The sequence below is a fragment of the Neolamprologus brichardi genome, chromosome 7 (genome assembly GCF_056152115.1).
Source record: "Neolamprologus brichardi isolate AB-2024 chromosome 7, ASM5615211v1, whole genome shotgun sequence".
In the NCBI taxonomy this organism is placed as follows: domain Eukaryota; kingdom Metazoa; phylum Chordata; class Actinopteri; order Cichliformes; family Cichlidae; genus Neolamprologus; species Neolamprologus brichardi.
The window spans coordinates 1,674,144-1,693,021 of record NC_142110.1 but is presented as its reverse complement, the minus strand read 5'-3'; the positions used below and the strand labels follow the sequence as shown (position 1 = coordinate 1,693,021).

At 42.4% G+C, this 18,878-nt stretch overlaps 1 long non-coding RNA gene across 1 annotated transcript in view; it reads left to right on the top strand.

The window, feature by feature from the left end:
- The window catches only part of LOC118454565 (uncharacterized), a 123,838-nt gene that overhangs the window by 56,383 nt on the left and 48,577 nt on the right, over window positions 1-18,878 (top strand). Inside the window, exon 2 of the long non-coding RNA XR_004843788.2 lies at window positions 17,298-17,490. This is a non-coding gene — a long non-coding RNA (uncharacterized LOC118454565). The remainder of the gene's footprint in view (window positions 1-17,297; window positions 17,491-18,878) is intronic.

Sequence of the window (18,878 nt, the reverse complement as noted above, 5' to 3'; positions counted from 1 at the left end):
GAACGCTTTTTAGTTTTTATTACAAAAGAAAATCAGATTCACAAAAATGTGAAATTAAATTTAGCTTTTAAACATCTAATCAGTGATATTCCCCCAAACTGTACATCAGCCTTTTTACAAGATCTCAAGTAAGCGCGCACTCCCAAATGACCTTTTTGTTGTTTTTAACCCATCACTCAACAAATATTCAGAGAATGCAAATGTTTCTCAAGTAGTATATGATGATGACTCTTACAGAACTTCCTTTTACTTTGTTTACCCACCTCAAGACAAGGTTTTAGGGGATTTTCGCTCTCTAAGCCTATTTTAGGCTTTCATTTGTGTTTTCTGTGGGTATGTACAGCCTGTTTTTGACAGCATGTGTGTCCATTGTTGTTCCTGCAACGTGAGGCGCTGTTGTCTGTGGTCTAATTTGGTCAGAGTCGACTAATCTCAAAAGGTTTGCATGCCAGCTGCAGGATTAAGCAGAGGTCCATCGCTCTGTGTTGCATGTGCATCGTAGCCAGTCGTGAGTTGCACAGGAAGCTAGCGTTGGTACAGTAACCTGTCCTGTTCACACTCTTGCTTGACTGCAGGGTGCGATACCTCCGCATCTATCGTCAACTGCATCTCGCCGTCTTTAAAGCTGCACTGAACCATGTTGAGATCTTATATCCCATCCCCACCCCCAATTTTTCATCCCAGTCTAATTTAGCATTCCCCTTTTGATAAGGAATATTGTAAAGCTGGGACACAGACAGGAAGCCTGGAAAAAGCAAGGTACTATTTTGAACAGTCCTATTGTCCGCAAACAGGGAACGGCTGGGGGGGTGGGGGTGCATGCTCCTGCTCTCTATCTTCCCCCTTCCAGCTCTGATCATTCAGAGGGTCCTCTGTCCCCCCCGCTCAGCGTTGAGCTCATGGCAGTCACACTCTAAAACATGTGCAAAGGAAGGGGCAGGAGTGTGAGGTGGGGGGTCCGTTATGTAACAGTGCCTTCCCTAACAGGAGCGCTCGTCTCTTAAAGATGTAGTGTGGCAGAGGTGCGGCTGAATTTGAACATCAAAAAACTATTAAAAGAGACGAGGCAGAGATGATGTCAGGTTTTTGCCCCCGCCCAACCGCCTCCTCTCAAACGGGCAATCCCTTTTTGTTTTTAGGATATAACAATATAATGATGCCACATGCTAACAATAATTGCTTTTAGGAAAGGGTGGGATGACATGATGAGAGCAAGGGAATGTTGGCCTTGGACTTTTTTTTTTTTTATAAATGGAGATGTAAATATGGAAAGATTTATGTGGAAAGAGAAGGGCCTGCTTGGAAAAAGTGTGCTTGGAAAATGATGTGTTGTCATATCTTTGCGTTGTCCCAACTACCCCTAAACTGTAAACAGACTTTTGAACATATGCGACAATAAGTAATTTTTATAAGGTTATGAAGCGTGTTAGAGAAGTTTCCCATTCAGACGAGTGAGTGTGTGAACTCAGTAACACCACCACAAGGCCACACAAGACATTTACCGCACACACACACACAAAAATGGGGAGGGGAATCAATGTATGTTACAGGAAATGTGTTCTTGTTTTAGTTTTACGGGTACTCGGGGTCTCATAGCTGCATCCTCCCAACTGTCAGAAGCCCTTACTTCTTTAGGTCTAAATCCCTCAGAGACAATGAAAGGTGTCGACTCGAGCAATGTAAAGCATCCAAATAACACAACAAAATCAGAAATGATGACTATAGTGTATGAAATGAAGACATGAGACCCAGTCGGCTTAAAAAGCCACAAAGTAAAACTTTCCTTTAATTGATACTTCCATGCAGGCAGCTTATTGGTGGTTAATAAATCGCTGTAACCGTTTTAATTGCTGGGTAATCGGGATAAAAACAGCACAGCAACAAACACACAAGCTTGTCATCGTCCCAGAAGGCTGCGCAAACAAGATGAAGGTCATAGGGCTGCAAGTACGTCATGTATGGGCCACCGCACTGAGCAGCATTAAAGGCTGTGCATACTCATACCAACATGTGCACATATATGCAGCTGTGGATACATGTACTGTGTCTAGCAGCACAGTGTGTATACGCGTGCACGCTCCTAACACTTGTCCTCTTACACTTCAGGGGCCTCTATATAGGCTACATACAGTGTTCACCCACGCGTTCCTGTCACTGCTCTCGTCTTACTGACTGCTCTGGCTGAGCCGCTGAGCCAGCTGGTGATAACAACACTTCCTCCGTGCTTCCCTCTTGTTGCTTAGCTGTTGTGCTCTTACCATCTGTGGCAACGGGCTGGGGCCAAAGTGTCGTGTTACTCTCACAACTGGAGACCCAAGATGCTGAGGACACACAAGCACAGACACAATTCTGGGGCGACACACAGACACACACATACAGCAGTTACAGTTGTCACGAGACGTGGAGGTGAGGAGGTCTGAAAAATGCAGCAGAGGGGTCAGCAGAGGGGTCAGCAGAGGGGTCAGCAGAGGGGTCAGCACAGGGGTCAGCACAGGGGTCAGCACAGGGGTCAGCACAGGGAGACTCAACAGCAGCCAGTTCCTTGAAGGAATTATGCACGAGGCTGTGTAACATTTAGAAACTCAGCCAGTGCCCCGTGTTGCAGTCGGGAACCACAGAAAAATGTAATGGGTTTTGCACTCCACCTCTCCAGCATGCTTAATAAATTTTGGCCATGGTACATTTGCATACTTCTGCAAAACAGACAAACAGCACTAAAAATGTACCTCTGCTGAGCTTCTTTAGCTAACTGGATGAACAAGGTGTTCAGACAGTGTGAGAGAAGGAAGATCTTTAAATGCTATTTCAGTTTATGCTACAAAGTCATACATGAAATCAAAGTTTATGAAACGCTGTGACCAGATGAAAAAGGATCTCCCTGCAACACTCAAATTTACATGTTCACTTATGACGAACTATTTTGAAAGTAACAACAACAAAAATAACTGGAAAATTCCAAATGGTAGAAACTAGAGGAAGTTATAACATCCAGTTCTTCTTGTGGGAAGAAATGTTTCCTCTTAGCGTCCATTTGAGGCAGCGCACGCCAAGTCACAACTGCGGTGACCCAGAGGCGCAAACTTTCCTCCAAACAAAACGGTAATCTCACTTCAAAACGCTTCAGTTTCTTCAGTTACAACAAAAATAATAGAAATAAAAATAAAAATGCATTTCACTTCACAGGCCAAAAAAAAAGAGATTTAATGGTATAAAAATTCCAAATCAATCACATGTAACATCTCGATGACACCATGACCTTTAACCAGTGACGTTAACACGAATTATAGATCTTGAAATTGTGTCGCAACAGAAGACAAAGTTTAATCATTAAGATCTCCTGTTAATGAACGTCCAGCTGCGGTCACGGCACGTCCACGTAGACTCTACATCGCTAAGCTTTAGGCGAAACCTTTTTCACTTTATGATAAAAAAGGGCTCAAACTTGGCAGTTACAGCTAAAGATGGTCGACTGATGAGCCGCAGGTCGCGGTGAGGTGGCAGTAAAGAGAGGTCGGGAGTGTAGGAGGAGAGCTGGAGAGGAGGAAGGCTGTTCTGAGACAGGACAAGAGTGGCATGTGGCTGGATGGTATCCTTGGGAAAGTTTGCAGCTCTTTCTCCCACTCCCTGGATCTTAGCTGGGGACAAATACCACATGGAGCTGAGAGGAAGCCCGCTGGAGTGTGCAGGGCCACGAGCACGCAGGAATGTTTCACTTCAAACGGAAAATGTTCACAGCTGTTGCTTAAGCGATCTCTCTCACTGTTTCTCCACTTCTATCTCTCCATCTCTCTCCTACCTCTCACTGAGTCAGTGAGTCCCAGCGATAACTCGTATTTTTAGTTCTACTGTGGCTATTCTTGGCTTCCTCCGACAGCATCTCATGTGTTTGCTTTGTGTATGAATGAGAAGCATGTTCATTTTCTCTAAAAGTTACCAGGCGGGAAATAGCAAACTTTATGTACTACTCAACGCAGCGATGAACGTGTTCACATGCACATCACTAATTTGTCATCACAGTTTGCTCATCTCACTAAAAGATGAAGAATGTCCAAAATAGCCAAAACATCTAGATTTTAATATTTGATGTCACAGCTTTTGACTTTTCCTAGTGCAGAAAGAGAAAGCTCTCGCTCTAAGCCTTCACCTGAAACGCAGGAGCAGGCATCACGCACTGCAGCAGTGCACAACACGCTTTGTGCTGCGTGTGCCAACAGTGGTCATTCCCGCAAGTGCAACCAGTTTTCTGTCCATGCAACATCATGCAACATATTTGATGTCACAGCTTTCATAAGTGATGGCTTTTGACTTTTCCTAGTACAGAAAGAGAAAGCTCTCTCTAAGCCTTTACCTGAAACGCAAGTGCAACCAGTTTTCTGTCCATGCAACATCATGCACGTACCTTCTCCTGCTAACTTTTGTTGGAACAGTGGAATGAAACCGTAACACTAAACAGTGACTTATGTCTGAATGACACAATGCTGTCACTTCAGCAGATAATTAAATGCAGCAAATTTACATGTTTGGGAAAGAAAAACTCAAAGTCTTGGCACTTCTAAAACGTCCCGTCGTGTGGTGGTTCGCTTTGTATCCAAACACAGATTGGGAAACCGCTCACTCGATTGTGGCATGAAAATACCGGAAGCCCTCGCCCGACCCACGAGCAAAAATGACAACAACACTGGATTTTCGTCCCCACATCAAGCAGCCTGAAGTCTGCTGACTTTGGTTTGGCCCGTGATAAGTTTGGGGGCTGCAAATAAACCTTGCACACACATACCACCATATAAAGTGAACATGTGTGTGCATGCTTCTGTGTTTGTGTGCACATTTATATCCATCGTGACTCATCTGTTTACGATTGGGTAGAGCTCTCAAGCTCCAGATCCACATATGTAGCAGTGACCACTTCAAACAAGAGCAGATCCTGATCGAGACGACGGACGAGTGTTCAGGTGCATTCTGACAACGTGTGTGATTCAGACTTTTACAGTGTTGGTGTCAATCGCATCAATAATGTTTTTTTACTGTTTAGACACAACAACACACTCAGCCCAGATGCTGTCACACGCACTAATGGAAGTCAAGTACAGGCGACAAACTTTGATCTGTGACTTGTGAAGCAAATGGAGTAAATTTGGATTTATTATAAATGTTTTTTAAAAACAAAGGAGGAGATACGGTGCCTATGCACATCTATAAATCACATAATCTCATTATAGTAAAGTTGTAGTCTAAGGAGCTTGGAAAGAAAAGCGTCTGGACTTCTTTAAGTTGCTCGAAGACGTTTCACCTCTGATCCGAGAAGCTTCTTCAGCTCGAGGGTCAAATGGTGGAGAGTCCCAGATGTCCCATTTGACCCGAGAACTGAAGAAGCTTCTCGGATCAAAGGTGAAACGTCTTCGAGCAACTTAAAGAAGTCCAGACGCTTTTCTTTCCAAGCTCCTTGGACTACGAGGACCTGGATGACTGAGAACCTTCACAGACATCAGACCTGTCTAATCACTGTACGTCCACCACCTCTTCAACAGCAGTAGGCAGGCAGCCTCATCTTTCTTCTTCACTTTTGCTCGTAGTTGATCTGATTTGTCGCAGCTTTATTTTGTCTGATCTGACTCAGTGAACGTCTGAGCGAGCGTCGCGTCTTCATTAGCGGGCAGAATGCTGGAGCTCCTGATCCTACCAGCCGAATAACAAGTGTATAAAGAGTTGGAAAATTGAAATATTCGAGACATTATGTGCCAGCATTCTTGTTTTTGTTTGTTTCTTTGTATTGTTATCAGGATGATGATATAATGGTTCCTGTGTTTGAGTTCCTTACGCACAGTGGTGATCTTGTTACCTACGATCGACCTGTCTGAAAGCCTGCCGTCCAGCCCCTGGATGTACACGCATGCACATTTACACAGTATACAGTACGTTTAATGCATATTGCAACTCCACAGACAGACATACAAACCTTGAGCTTAAACCAAGGTTTTCTTTTTTCTTCTTAAACCACTTCCCTGCCTTTCCCCGGCTCCTGGTGACGACATTCTCTTGGAATTCATCATTGCACTGGTGGTGCTCTCAGAGAGACTTTGTTGTTGAGATCTCTGCGCTCTGCAGCCACTAACTAGGACCATTTGGTGTCTCCTTTCACCACACTCTTTTCTTGCTCACTCTCCTTACATTAAATGTTCTCCTTCGTGCATCGGTTGGGAAGATTTTGCATTATCTGCTGTCGCTGGGGCTTTAAAGGGGTTGTTAACTTGTAATGGATGGGTATTTGTGATAAGGCTTGAGGTTTCCGAATGTTGCTTTTATGTGTCATTGCATTTCTGCACTGTATGTGTGCAAAGTGCAAAGGCTTTGAACTTGCATCTGCATCTGCATTTGCATCTGCGAGTGTTCGTAGGTGTATGTATGTATGGCCACTGTGTAATAAAGCTCCTGCATGTGTGTATCCAGTGTCTGTGTGCAAGACAGACATGGGGGGCATGCTGCTGGGTGCTCCGGAGGCCTGCAAAGGGACAGCCTTCCCCTCCTCCCGAAAGCCTGTAGATTGATGGGGGAGGTGTTGCTCCTGCTCACTCATCCATCACACACTTTATTTGGGTTTTAGAGGAAAGGAAAAGAGGAAAAAAGGCAAAATAAAGGAAAAAAGACTTCCAAAAATATCAGTTGGGGGTTGGGGTGGTGTGCTCAAGAGCTGAGGAGGGGGAGGCCCCTTGTCCTGCATTGCTCCCCACCCTTGCTCGCCTCTCTTTAAGCAGATGTTGGAAAAGAAGTCTTACCCTTGTGACCCCCTGTCATTCTACAACCCCAGCCCTGCTAACAAAAGACAGATAAAGCTAAATCAGGGGCAGATTTACTGAAGATTAACAGGGAAGTTTGTGATTTTGTGCAGCGCGTAAGCGTGAATGGATGTTTTATACATTTTGGTTACCTGCAGCAGATTATGACGGGCTTTAGTTTGCAAGTTGGTGGTCTTTCTCTGCCATCAAGGTTTAGTGCGAAGCCAAATGTTTGGTTGACAGGGGAAACTATGCCTGTAATCCCAGCCCACTAAATGAGCGTCATAGCAACTCAGCCCATAAATTCAGATTAGACTGCTTTACATGGGACGCAGAATTCCTACATGTGTGAAGTCATACGTGTTCGTGCCGAGCGTGTTTGTGCCGAGCGTGGTCCAGCGCTGCGTCTACTGTTCCAAACGGATGAATCAAGAAATCTGTTTGCTGTGTACTTATTACATATACAAGGAAAGGGAGACTTTTACTTTGTTACTACAAAGAGAGGGGCAACGTAAATAATCTGTGTTCTCATAATGTTAAATCAAATGTTTCTGTGCTTTTCTTTAACCGTGTGCTCTGGATGTTAACCCCCGCCATGTGGCCAAACGAGTGAAATGGTTTCTTTCCCAAGTGCACGCTGCTCTTGTTCATCAGTCAGAGTAAACCGAGCTAAATCCCACAGTTTTGTGATGTAAAAATATTAAAATGTGAAATTGTAGCAAAAAAGAATACCAGGTTAGCTTATCCGTGCTGGAATGGGAGCGCGTTTGTTTCCTCTGAGATCCTTTCCCAACTCCAGACCTCACAGCGAAGCTCCCACAGGACTTATTTGAATCACAAATGTCTTTCGTTTCTCAGTCGTTCACAGGTTTTGGTCAGTTGAGGAATTTTGGGACCCATTAAAGCCTGGTGACAATGACTTTCACCCCCAGGGCCACCACAGGGGTCCGCCCTCCTACTGACCCCTCCGTTGCCGCCCAGCCCTTACTTCAACATTTCTACACCCAAGTTCTGATCAGTTCAACAAAGAACCAAAAAAACCCCAAAAAAACTTCTGGGGTCAATGTCTCTTTTCTCCCCGTCGCTCTTTTACTCTTCGCTGCCTTGTTCTGGCTCAAGTCGGGGCTTATCAAAGACAATCCACTTCTGTCATGTGGCCAAATCATTCTGACACCCATTTAGCATGCTCATCTGAGGACAGTTATGAATATTCAACATGTTCCCAGGAGCCAGTGAGCGGCAGAAAGAAGACTTGGAGTGACAGATAATAGAGCGTGTGTGTCCAGGAAAAACTGAGACAAAGACAGACAAGAGTACGAAAACATACGTACATGTGAGCGAGCAGGAAAGAAATAAATCAACATAGTAACAATTAGATTTTAGGAGGGAGCCACTTTAGTATTTGCAGAACCAGAATAGCTATTATCAATAGTTAGACATATTACATACAATAAAAAAGCACATGAAATAAAATGATAACTGAGCCATATAGCCAGCTATATATTAGGAGTGCAACGATACTCGTATCGATATTGAACCGTTTGATACAGTGCTTTCGGTTCGGTACGCATATGTATGAACAATACAAAAATTTTAATTTATTTTATCAACTTTTCTTCTGACGATGCTGTCTGTGTTGAGCGCTCAGTGGATCTGTGTTCGACAGTGCAGCCTAGGCGGAGTAGTCGAACGCAGATTCACTGAGCGCAGGGCAAGCTAGCAGACAGAAGCTAAGCTCGTTGCAACATGGCAAATTGAACCTCCCCCACCCTCATTCAGATCTGGCGTTTGGAACTATTTTGGTCTTCATGTGACGTATGACCCTGAAGGTAAGCGCGTCATGGGCTAAAGTAAAACAGTATGTTGGATGTGGCAGCAATGCTCAATTACATGGGTGGGAACTAGTGCGTTAGCGCTGTTAGCTCGTTAACGTGTTGGCCGTCCAGCCCCACGCACAGGGCGATCCGCGGTAGCTCGTTAACAGAGATTTGCCGCGTTATGGCGTTAATGTCATTTCAGATTAACGCTGACAGCACTAGTGGGAACACAACGAATATGACTGCACATTTACTCCGACATCATCCTAGTGATGTCGGAGTAAATCACTTTTGTATCAAAAAAATATCGAACCGTGACACCAAAGTATCAAACCGAAGCGTGAATTTTGTGTATCGTTGCACCCCTAAAATAAATAAATAAATCTATATCTATATATCTATATCTATATATATATATATCTATATCTATATATATATATATATATATATATATATATATATATATATATATATATATATATATATATATATATATATATATATATATATATATATATATCATCTGTCGTGAGAATGACAGATGACGTGACAATCTGAGGCTGATTTCTGGACTATACCACAGAAAGTGGGGCAGTGAAGTAGCTTCTGCGAGGTACCGGACCCTCAAACTGTGCTGTTAATGTGTAACTAATAGGGATTTCTTTGGATGCTGAACAAATCTGAACCTTTGTCATCTTGAAACAAACCTCGGATTTGTTATGGGATGCTTTAAAATGCCGACGGGATCAGAGGCTGATGTTAGAGGTCTACAGGAAAATAAAAAGCACAGGTGTAATTAATAACATTAATGACTTCATTCCATTTGGCTGAGCCTGTTCCAAGGCACTCATTAGGCCAGCGTAACGGGACACTTAATGGGGTCGAGTTGTTAATGTTATGAGTTACATCTGTGCTCAGCGCTGGGACAGAAAATCGGCCCCAGCATTTTTGGACCAGGCAGATACAAAAGTAAATAAATGTACATATTTAATTTTGTTTGATTATAGATATTGAAACAGGGCTTAATCAGGTTGGTACAGTTACTGTTGGGTTATTTCTTTTTGCACAGCTGCATGTGATGATAGTTCATAGCTACACTTTAGCTGTTAGCATTAGCGGTGGCTAATGGTCAAATTTTACCTGAATCTCTGAATCTCTCCTTTGATAATTATGCCCCTCCATTTTTTTTGTTACTGTCATGTCATGACTTTCCTCACCTCTCCACAGCTGGTGTAGCAACAGCACCTCGTGTGCCTGAAGCCTGTTTGCTGGCTTTTGTTGGTACTACTGTTAGCGGTGCGGCAGTCCAGCAGCTAACGTGTCGGTTAATTTGACACATTTTGCTGCATCTATTTTTAGTTTCTTTTTATTGTTTCTCTCTCAGCTTTTCAGCTCCACCTTTTCACCACGAAGGTAGGAGAGGGCCCGGCCAATTAAAGTCAAAGTCAAATGTATTTATAGCACATTTAAAACAGCAACTGGTGACCAAAGTGCTGTAATTTTAAGATTATCAAAAGAGATAAAAACATAGAAGCACATGATCACATTTTAAAAAATAAGCATAAAATAAGAAGGTTTGAGTAAGAAATAAGACAAAAGTAGTACAAACTCATTCTGATTTAAAAGCCAAGGAATAAAAGTGGCATTTCAGATGGGTCTAATGTTGGGGAGGTCCTGATGTGACGGGGCAGTTTGTTCCACAGTTTAGGAGCAGTCACAGCAAAGGCCCGGTCTCCTCTGGGCTTTAACCCTTTAAAACTGGTCAGAGCTGGCATGCTCCATTTTACGCAACTACTTTTAAATCCCGGTAGCTCTGCAACCACGTGAGCTAGCGCAATAATTTTTTTTGCATATGAAACCGGAGGAGTTGTACTTACATCTTATGCCATCAGCTTGTCCTCGGTCACAGTTTCCTTCCACATATAGCTTTGCAAAAACTGCATAAAAAGCACTTGCAGCAACAAAAACATAATATTCCAGAAACACGCTTTGCCGATCCGATCAGCTGTTTGTAACACTTCCTACGTCCATCAGCGCGAACTATCGCATGTCCTCCATGACCTGCCCGAAACCGGAAGTGACGTCATTTTTGCAGAAATGTAGTTTTTTACCATCAGGGCCTCATGAGCCTATACTGGTGTTTTTAAAAGTTATGTTTGACTTTATGACTTTCTGTGTCGTTTCTGGGATGCTTAGGACTCATATTGCACTGCTGGAAATAGTTTATTTTGATGCATATGCTGCTTTTTTGCAAATTTGCATTATAATATTTATTTTCGTTTTTCCTGCAGTGTATAAAAATTGGTGTATTTCAAAAATAAAACTATGAAGACTCTCAAAATAAATTTCCTGTGGTGGGAAACTATTTTGTGCAACTTTTTTGTATTTACAGTTTTGAGGGATAAGCCTCTTAAATTTCTCTAACTAGAAATATATGTTAAAAAAACAAAAACGATTTTCAATTTTTTTGTAGTTTATTGCACTTTTTTGCAATTTATGTAATTACTATGCACTTAATGCAGACATATTATTAAAATTTAGGCTGTAATGGTTGTATTGATGTATAGCAACTTGAAATGCTCCCAAAAATGGCTCCACAGCATGTAAAAATATAATATAAGCTCTGGCGGGCTTGGTTCTATGGTAGGTCTGAAAGGGTTAATCTGGACCTCGGGACAGCTTTGATCCGCAGACCTCAGCGATCTTGCAGGAGTGTACCAATTCAAAAGATCAGAAAGGTATGAGGGTGCTAACCCGTGCGACGCCTTAAAAACGAGAAATAAAATCTTAAATCAAATTGAAAACTAACTGACAGCCAATGTAAGGATGCTGGTACGGGAGATATGTGGGCTGACTTGCGTGCATCAGTTAGTAACCGTGCTGCAGCACTTTGTGGGCTCGCTGATGACAGACTGACACCTGAAGAGAAATGAAGAGATGTGATTGGGCAATCCAGTGATGAATGAAAAGGAACGAATGGGCTGCTGTCCTGCTTTAATCGCCGGTGAGCAGCGACCCTTCGGGCCAGTCCGTTGGCCCAAAAGTGCGTCGGCCCACTGGCTAAATACCCGGTTTACCAGATTACCAATCCAGCCTTGTCTGTGCTTTTCTTGCTCTGTCTTAATTTTAAGGTCTTTATAAAATTTAGATTTTTTGGGGGGGGAAGTGTGTCGTACAGAAATTATTGTTATAAAGATGATTGTGAACATTATTCTATAAATTTTTAGCAAACAAATATTGGGTGGTTCTAAAATGAGTTTGTCAAATGTTCGATTCTGTGAGTTTGTGATCAAAGTTTTTGTAGTTTTTAATTTTTAGCTCTGAGTGTGTTAAACACGATTAAATACTAATAAATGAATAACATTTTGTTGTGCATGTAAGCTGACTTATTGAGGATATCGAGTTGCATCATGGAAGAGCTTAAAGTGGTGAATGATATTTCCCAGCATCACTGATTTGTTGTCATTTAGTGTTGAGTCTCATGGAAAACCCTTTGGCACTCCTTTTGAATCGCAGACTTTCTTTGATCCTCTTGTGTTGTTGACCACTGTTTGGTTATGAATGTTGGATTTTGTGAGAACAAGAGAGCCGAGCCAGGAAGGAACCAGTTTGTCTGAATGAGGCTGTCTGTCTCTTTGACATCGATGTCAAAAACTTCTAGGATCACATCCAAGCTGAGACAAGTGGTCACTCGGACTTGGAGAACGTGGCACCGATCCAGGCTTTGATGTTTCCGCTGTTAAAGTTCTACATGGAGACGTTTATCAAAGGTTGTTGCGTCTTCATGAACTGTAGAATGCTACACACACAAACTGTGTTTTTGTAGTCGTATTTTCAACATGTTTTCTGGTTTATATTGTGTTGACATTGTCATAAATCTCAAAAAATGACTTTATTATTACTGACATACTGTCACACTAATCACCAGAGCGACTGAGAGTGCGAATGTGTCATATGATGGTGGTGGACACCTCAGTGGCTGATTGATGAATTAAGTGCACTAAAGAAGTGTTAGGGTAATGAAATGTAGCTGTGTTAAAGCAGGGCCTGCTGAAGTCTCTGGATGGGGTTCAATTTTATCGAATAACTTTCTAGAGGCAGAGCAGAGCGGTTCACCTGCCTGCAGTGTGACTTCGAAGGAGACAAATAGATCAGGGGTGTCAAACTCAAGGCACACTTTAGGTCTCGGGCCAAACAAGATAAACATTTATTGAACTAAAACATGTTTTTTAAACATAAATATGAATAAAAACAGAAAACTTAAAAGAATAAACTTTAACTTGGCATCATACATGTCCATGAACTGACAGGTTTCCTCGCTGAGCTCAAAAACTCTGTTGAGAACTTTTCCCACATAAAAGACTGAAACTGACGGTGATTTAAACTTTTAGCTCAGATAAAAGTTACGGTTTGCGTCACGGTGATCATTACATGCTCCATTTTTAGGACTTTACCACACAGCGTTTCCTGGTGTGTGATGCAGTGATCTGCTGATAACTCACCGGTACAGTTCTCCTGCATCTTTACTCGCATCCTGCTGACTAGTCCACTTTTTTCACCGCACAACACGGCGCTCCATCTGTTGTAAGTCCAACAAGTTTGTCCCAGGACAGTTTCACGTCGTTACACTTTGACATACGTTTTAAAAAATGTCTTTTCCTGTCGTTGTCCTGTGCATCGATTTAATGTCCAATATTTCCTCTCCACGGATGAAGATGGTCGGCTGTGCAGTGTCCATCATGTCTGTACTTTCATCCACAGCAAGATGCAATAAAGTTTTTGCTTTATTTCACACAACTGTGTTCTTAAATCAGTGACCATCTCACAAACCGATCAGCAATCGTATTTCTGCTCAGGCTCACATTTGCCAAACTCTGCGTTTTGTCTGGACACACGACGTCGCACAGCTTCATCCTGCAGCTTCAGAGTGGTACTGGGCTGATTTGGCTCATTTAGGTTTTTCAGCTTATCCTGATGTTTTGTCTCGTAGTGCCGTCTTATATTAAATTCCTTCATTAGCTCCACTAATAAGACTCACGGCTTTACCAGCATGTCTGTAAACATATATTCAGCCTCACACTGGCGCTGAAAGGCTCTGCTTTCAGAATCAACGTTTCTCTCCACCATTGTGAGCAGCTAGCCTCTAACAGAAGTTTGACGTGATTGACGGAGAGTTCCCAGTTAGCCTAGCCAAGGAGGATGCAGCGCTGCATTATGGGATCTGTAGTTTGTATATTATTAGCGCCTCATATCGCCGGGCCATGCATAACAATAATAGTACATCTGTATAAAATGATCTCGCGGGCCGGATATAAATTTACGCCGGGCTGGATGTTGACTTTGACACATGTGAAATAGTCCAGCGGTCCTCAACCTTTTTTGCTCCACTGACCAGTTTAATGTCAGACAATATTTTCAAGGACCGGCCTTTCAGATGTTGCGGATAAATAAAACGAAATAAAATGATACGACCGAGACGAAAACTGTGGTATTTTGTAAATATAATAATAAACGTGAATTCACTGTGTAACTTTATTAGCAGCGTCCTCCTGAAATGCTCCAACAACATTGAGAGTAACGTCCTCCTCTCTGCCCTATAATGCTCTCTGGTCGCTATGGTAACATGTGAACATTTCTTTCAAAATAAGACGCACAGCTACAACACGGGAAAAAGACCCCAGGAAACAGAGTTAAATTTCACACCCGAGCCTCAGCTCTCGCGGTCCGGTACCAAACGACTCACTGATACCGGCCCATGGCCCAGGGTTGGGGACCGCCGATGTAGGTAGTATCTTACTTCAGCTGAAGACGGCAGTGCTTGCAATAAAATCCGTCACTTTAGGAGACAGTGTGAAGAATTTTTCAAACCTGTGGATTTTTTGCATCTCTAAAATTATAGAAATATGATGTCTTCAACTCGTTCATCCACGTTTAGCTCCCTGACTCGAGCCTCATTAATTCACAGATAGTTTTACACAGCAGTTTTATGTTTGACATGCAATGAAAGCTAATTGTGGCTAACGGCTAAGAAACGTAGGCTTGACTTTTAGACACTGAAGCACCCGCTGTCAGCTAACAGGACCCAGCCCCCCTCCCATCAGCACCATGGGGAGGAGAGAGTTTAATCATTCAAGTGAGGATATTCTAATGTTTTGTAGCTTACACATGCTAATCGCTGCTCTCTCTTTGGTCTTGTAAAGCAGTGTCGTTGTTGTTGTTGTTGTTCCAGAGCCAAGTACATGTGCAACTTTAAAGAATACTTTGATCCTGATTTACTTTTCCCTGTAAACAAATTTTCCCAGAATTCATCTTCAGATTGGATACAGTATGTGCGTACTGATTCTGTACGTTTACTGGATACGGCTCCTTCGACTCTCTTTCCACAACTTATCCGCATATATATCTCACTGAGATGAGCAGGGGTCAAGGGTCAGGGCTAGGCCACCAGAAGCAGCTCGAAACATGCTTCACAGAACAGTTGGATTCATTTGGGGGTTTGCTGTGCAGCTAGCATGTTATTTTTTAACTTAAATTGTTTAACCCTTTAAAACCGGTCAGAGCAGCACGGTCCGTTTTGCGTAACTATTTTTAAATCCCGGTAGCTCTGCAACCACGTGAGCTAGCGCAATAATTGTTTTTGCATATGAAACCGGAGGAGTTGTACTTACATCTTATGCCATCAGCTTGTCCTCGGTCACAGTTTCCTTCCACATATAGCTTTGCAAAAACTGCATAAAAAGCACTTGCAGCAACAAAAACATAATATTCCAGAAACACGCTTTGCCGATCCGATCAGCTGTTTGTAACACTTCCTACGTTGGAATAGACGTCAGCGCGAACTTTTGCATGTCCGCCATGACCTGCCCGAAACCGGAAGTGACGTCATTTTCGCAGAAATGTAGTTTTTTGTTACCATCAGGGCCTCATGAGCCTATACTGGTGTTTTTAAAAGTTATCTTTGACTTTATGACTTTCTGTGTGGTTTCTGGGATGCTTAGGACTCATATTGCACTGCTGGAAATAGTTTATTTTGATGCATATGCTGCTTTTTTGCAAATTTGCATTATAATATTTATTTTCGTTTTTCCTGCAGTGTATAAAAATTGGTGTATTTCAAAAACAAAACTATGAAGACACTCAAAATAAATTTCCTGTGGTGGGAAAATATTTTGTGCAACTTTTTTGTATTTACTGTTTTGAGGGATAAGCCTCTTAAATTTCTCTAACTAGAAATATATGTAAAAAAACAAAAACGATTTTCAATTTTTTTGTAGTTTATTGCACTTTTTTGCAATGTATGTAATTACTATGCACTTAATGCAGACATATTATTAAAATTTAGGCTGTAATGGTTGTATTGATGTATAGCAACTTGAAATGCTCCCAAAAATGGCTCCACAGCATGTAAACATATAATATAAGCTCTGGCGGACTTGGTTCTATGGTAGGTCTTAAATTGTTTGAGGAATTTTAGTGGACGAGTCTTTTAAGGTCCATTCTTTCGTTTTTAACAGTTTGCCCAGAACTGTTAAGTACTGGTGGACGAAGCTAACGACGCGAGGTCATATGGCAGACAACGGAAAACAACTTGCATAATTAGACGTTAGAAAACCAGTAAAAATATGAATTATTGTATAGAGTCACGACCACACCGAAACATTGGTTTGTACCATCTGTAGGCTCTAACATATGTCCATAAGTCGTCACGAGTCTTTGATCCTCTGGTTCCAGTGATGTTTACATCAAGAGAACGTTCCTCAGCTCTGCAGAAGGGTGTCTGTCTAAAATAGTCTTAGCATCTGTGTCGCAGACCTTATCTGTTATTATTCATTTTATTGTTCTCTCTGTGATATTTCCCACACCGCTATCCTCGACACCGCATTACCGCTAAGCTGCCGTCTTATTTTTGGTTGCATGTGGTCAGTGAAGTCTTTTTGGCTCTTGGACACAGGTCGGCGACTCAGCTGCCACTTTTCGTCGAGTCTTAAAGACGTACGACGTCACTGTCAGATACTGCTGAAATGAAAGCATCTGTAGCGCATTAAAGGAAGTAGCAACTTGATTCCTGAATGTTAATCAGTATAAACTGTGTTAAATAAGAGGAATTCTGGTGGGTAAACAGCCGTCAGTAATTAGAGGGGAGGTGGAGTAAGAGTTGGAGACGACCACATTTGAGAAGATCTCAGGATGAGACACACCACAGACGTTGTCAGTTAGACTGGGGTTTCCTGCAAACACACATCTGCCACACTGTAGATCGTCTGTGACTGTGATAAGAGAACTGCTCATTGACTGCATGTTATTTTAAGTTTAGTGTTACCTGACTTTCTAACCTTACAAATGACACTTTTATTATGGAAGAATTGTTTTGTAATATTTGGTAAGCAGGGATCAGGATGCACTCGCTGATCCAGCCCAGCCAGCCGGGCAGGCAGGCTCTGTATGGGCCAGCCAGACAAATGCTGCCCATTCTGTCAGCTTGCTAGCAAGGGCAGTGAGCTAGATAATAATTGGCAGCTTGATTGTGCCATTGCCAATAATGTCAGGGGGGCATCAGAAGTCCCCAACAGGACCAAGAGAAAAAGGCTCACACAAGAATGACCAGATGTAAAATAAGAATAATAATATTTCAGTGTATGAGGAATAAAAATGTGTTTTTAAACCAAAATTCTAAATTTGACCTCTGCATTTTTTTCTTTTACCACAGACACAAACACAATTCAAAAATCTATGAAGGGAAGAAAAATAATGTCACGCAAACCAGAGAGAAGCAGCACCAGAAAGGCAGAAATCAAGACCAAAGCCTGGATCAGGCTCTTTATGGGATCCTGAGTGACAGACACTCGGCTGAGATTACACATGGAGATCTCCACCCCACTCGAAGCTGTCCAAGTTTTAATGTAAGTCTTTTTCTTTCTTTAAGTATTTAAGTAAAAATAGGTGTGAAAAAGATTCTGGTGTCAGATTTCACCTTAGCAAAATATAGACATCCACATGTAGATGGGCAGTAAGGCTCTTGATGGTGACTTATGGGCTTGAAGTTGGCCTTTAGTTTTGTCCGCTACATCCCCGTTGAGTTCCTGATGGAGGCTCTTAGGCTCCTGTTGATCCTGTATAGGTGTAGGCGTTCCAAGATTGAGTCATAGTCCTTCTTGTAATCAATCCAGGCGGTGCACCTAGTCCTGCAGTCCTGGTGCAGCTGGTGTTTTGCGCCTCTGGTATTCTTGCCAATCCCTTTCTGTGCCGCACTCACAGGGCTGGACTGGCCATTGGGCGTACCGGGCATTTGCCTGGAGGGCCGCTCGTGATTTTTTGTTTTTATGGGCCGATTTTATTTCTTTTCTTTTTTTCAACGGTATAAATGAAGGTGGTGGATTAGTCATTTGGTCATGATCGACTCTGGGCTGGACCAATTACAGCCGAGGAGGTCGGACTTTAAAGTTGAGGTGAAAAGGAACGCGGTTTGTCCCGCACTACTTCAGCTAGAAAGTTGCTAATTCAATCATGAAACTGATCAATGATCAGCTGATCGGCTTTTCTCTCTGCGCCGGAAACAGGAAACCAGCGGATGTCGCGCTAAATAGCAGCAGCACGTTTAAGCTTGATCAGCTGTTGTTAGAATTTATCAGCTGATGCTTGCTGGTTGTTTTATATTTTTGCTAAGTACTGTTTAGAATAGCAGAATAGTGAGGATGGTGAGGTTCAAGTTTATTATAAAGGCTTTATGGCTTTAATACCACGGTGGGCCGGTCACTGGTCAAAGTGCCCAGGCTGATTGTTTTGTCCCAGTCCAGCCCTGCCCACTCATGTATTGACCCATGTGCCTGTTAAACTAGTCCTTATATATATTGGATATTGGGAACCTTTTGTTTAAAGACATTGATCACTCAGATCACTCAAAGTTGTGGAGTGGAGGAAAAACATTCTGGCACAAGATCTGTAGTTAAGTCGTCCATATTTCTGTCGCCAAACTATTTGGTGACCACTGAAATTGAGACTTCCTGTTTAGACTGTGGGAACTGTTGACAGGAAACCAAATTAACCAACATTTCAGCTCCTCACTGTGAAATAAACAGTCTCTGGGATGCCATGCAAACAACTCCTTCTGTAAAATATTAAAGAAATGAAGCAGGAACGAAAGTCCACCTAACACTGTAGTGCAGGTGTATTAACTTACATGATTTTTGTGCTTTTGAGCTCCTTTAGTTCATCCACTGATACCAAAAAAGAAATCTTCAATACCAGTGTGTCACCCTCTGACAACTAAGCCGACTTTGATGCAGCTGAA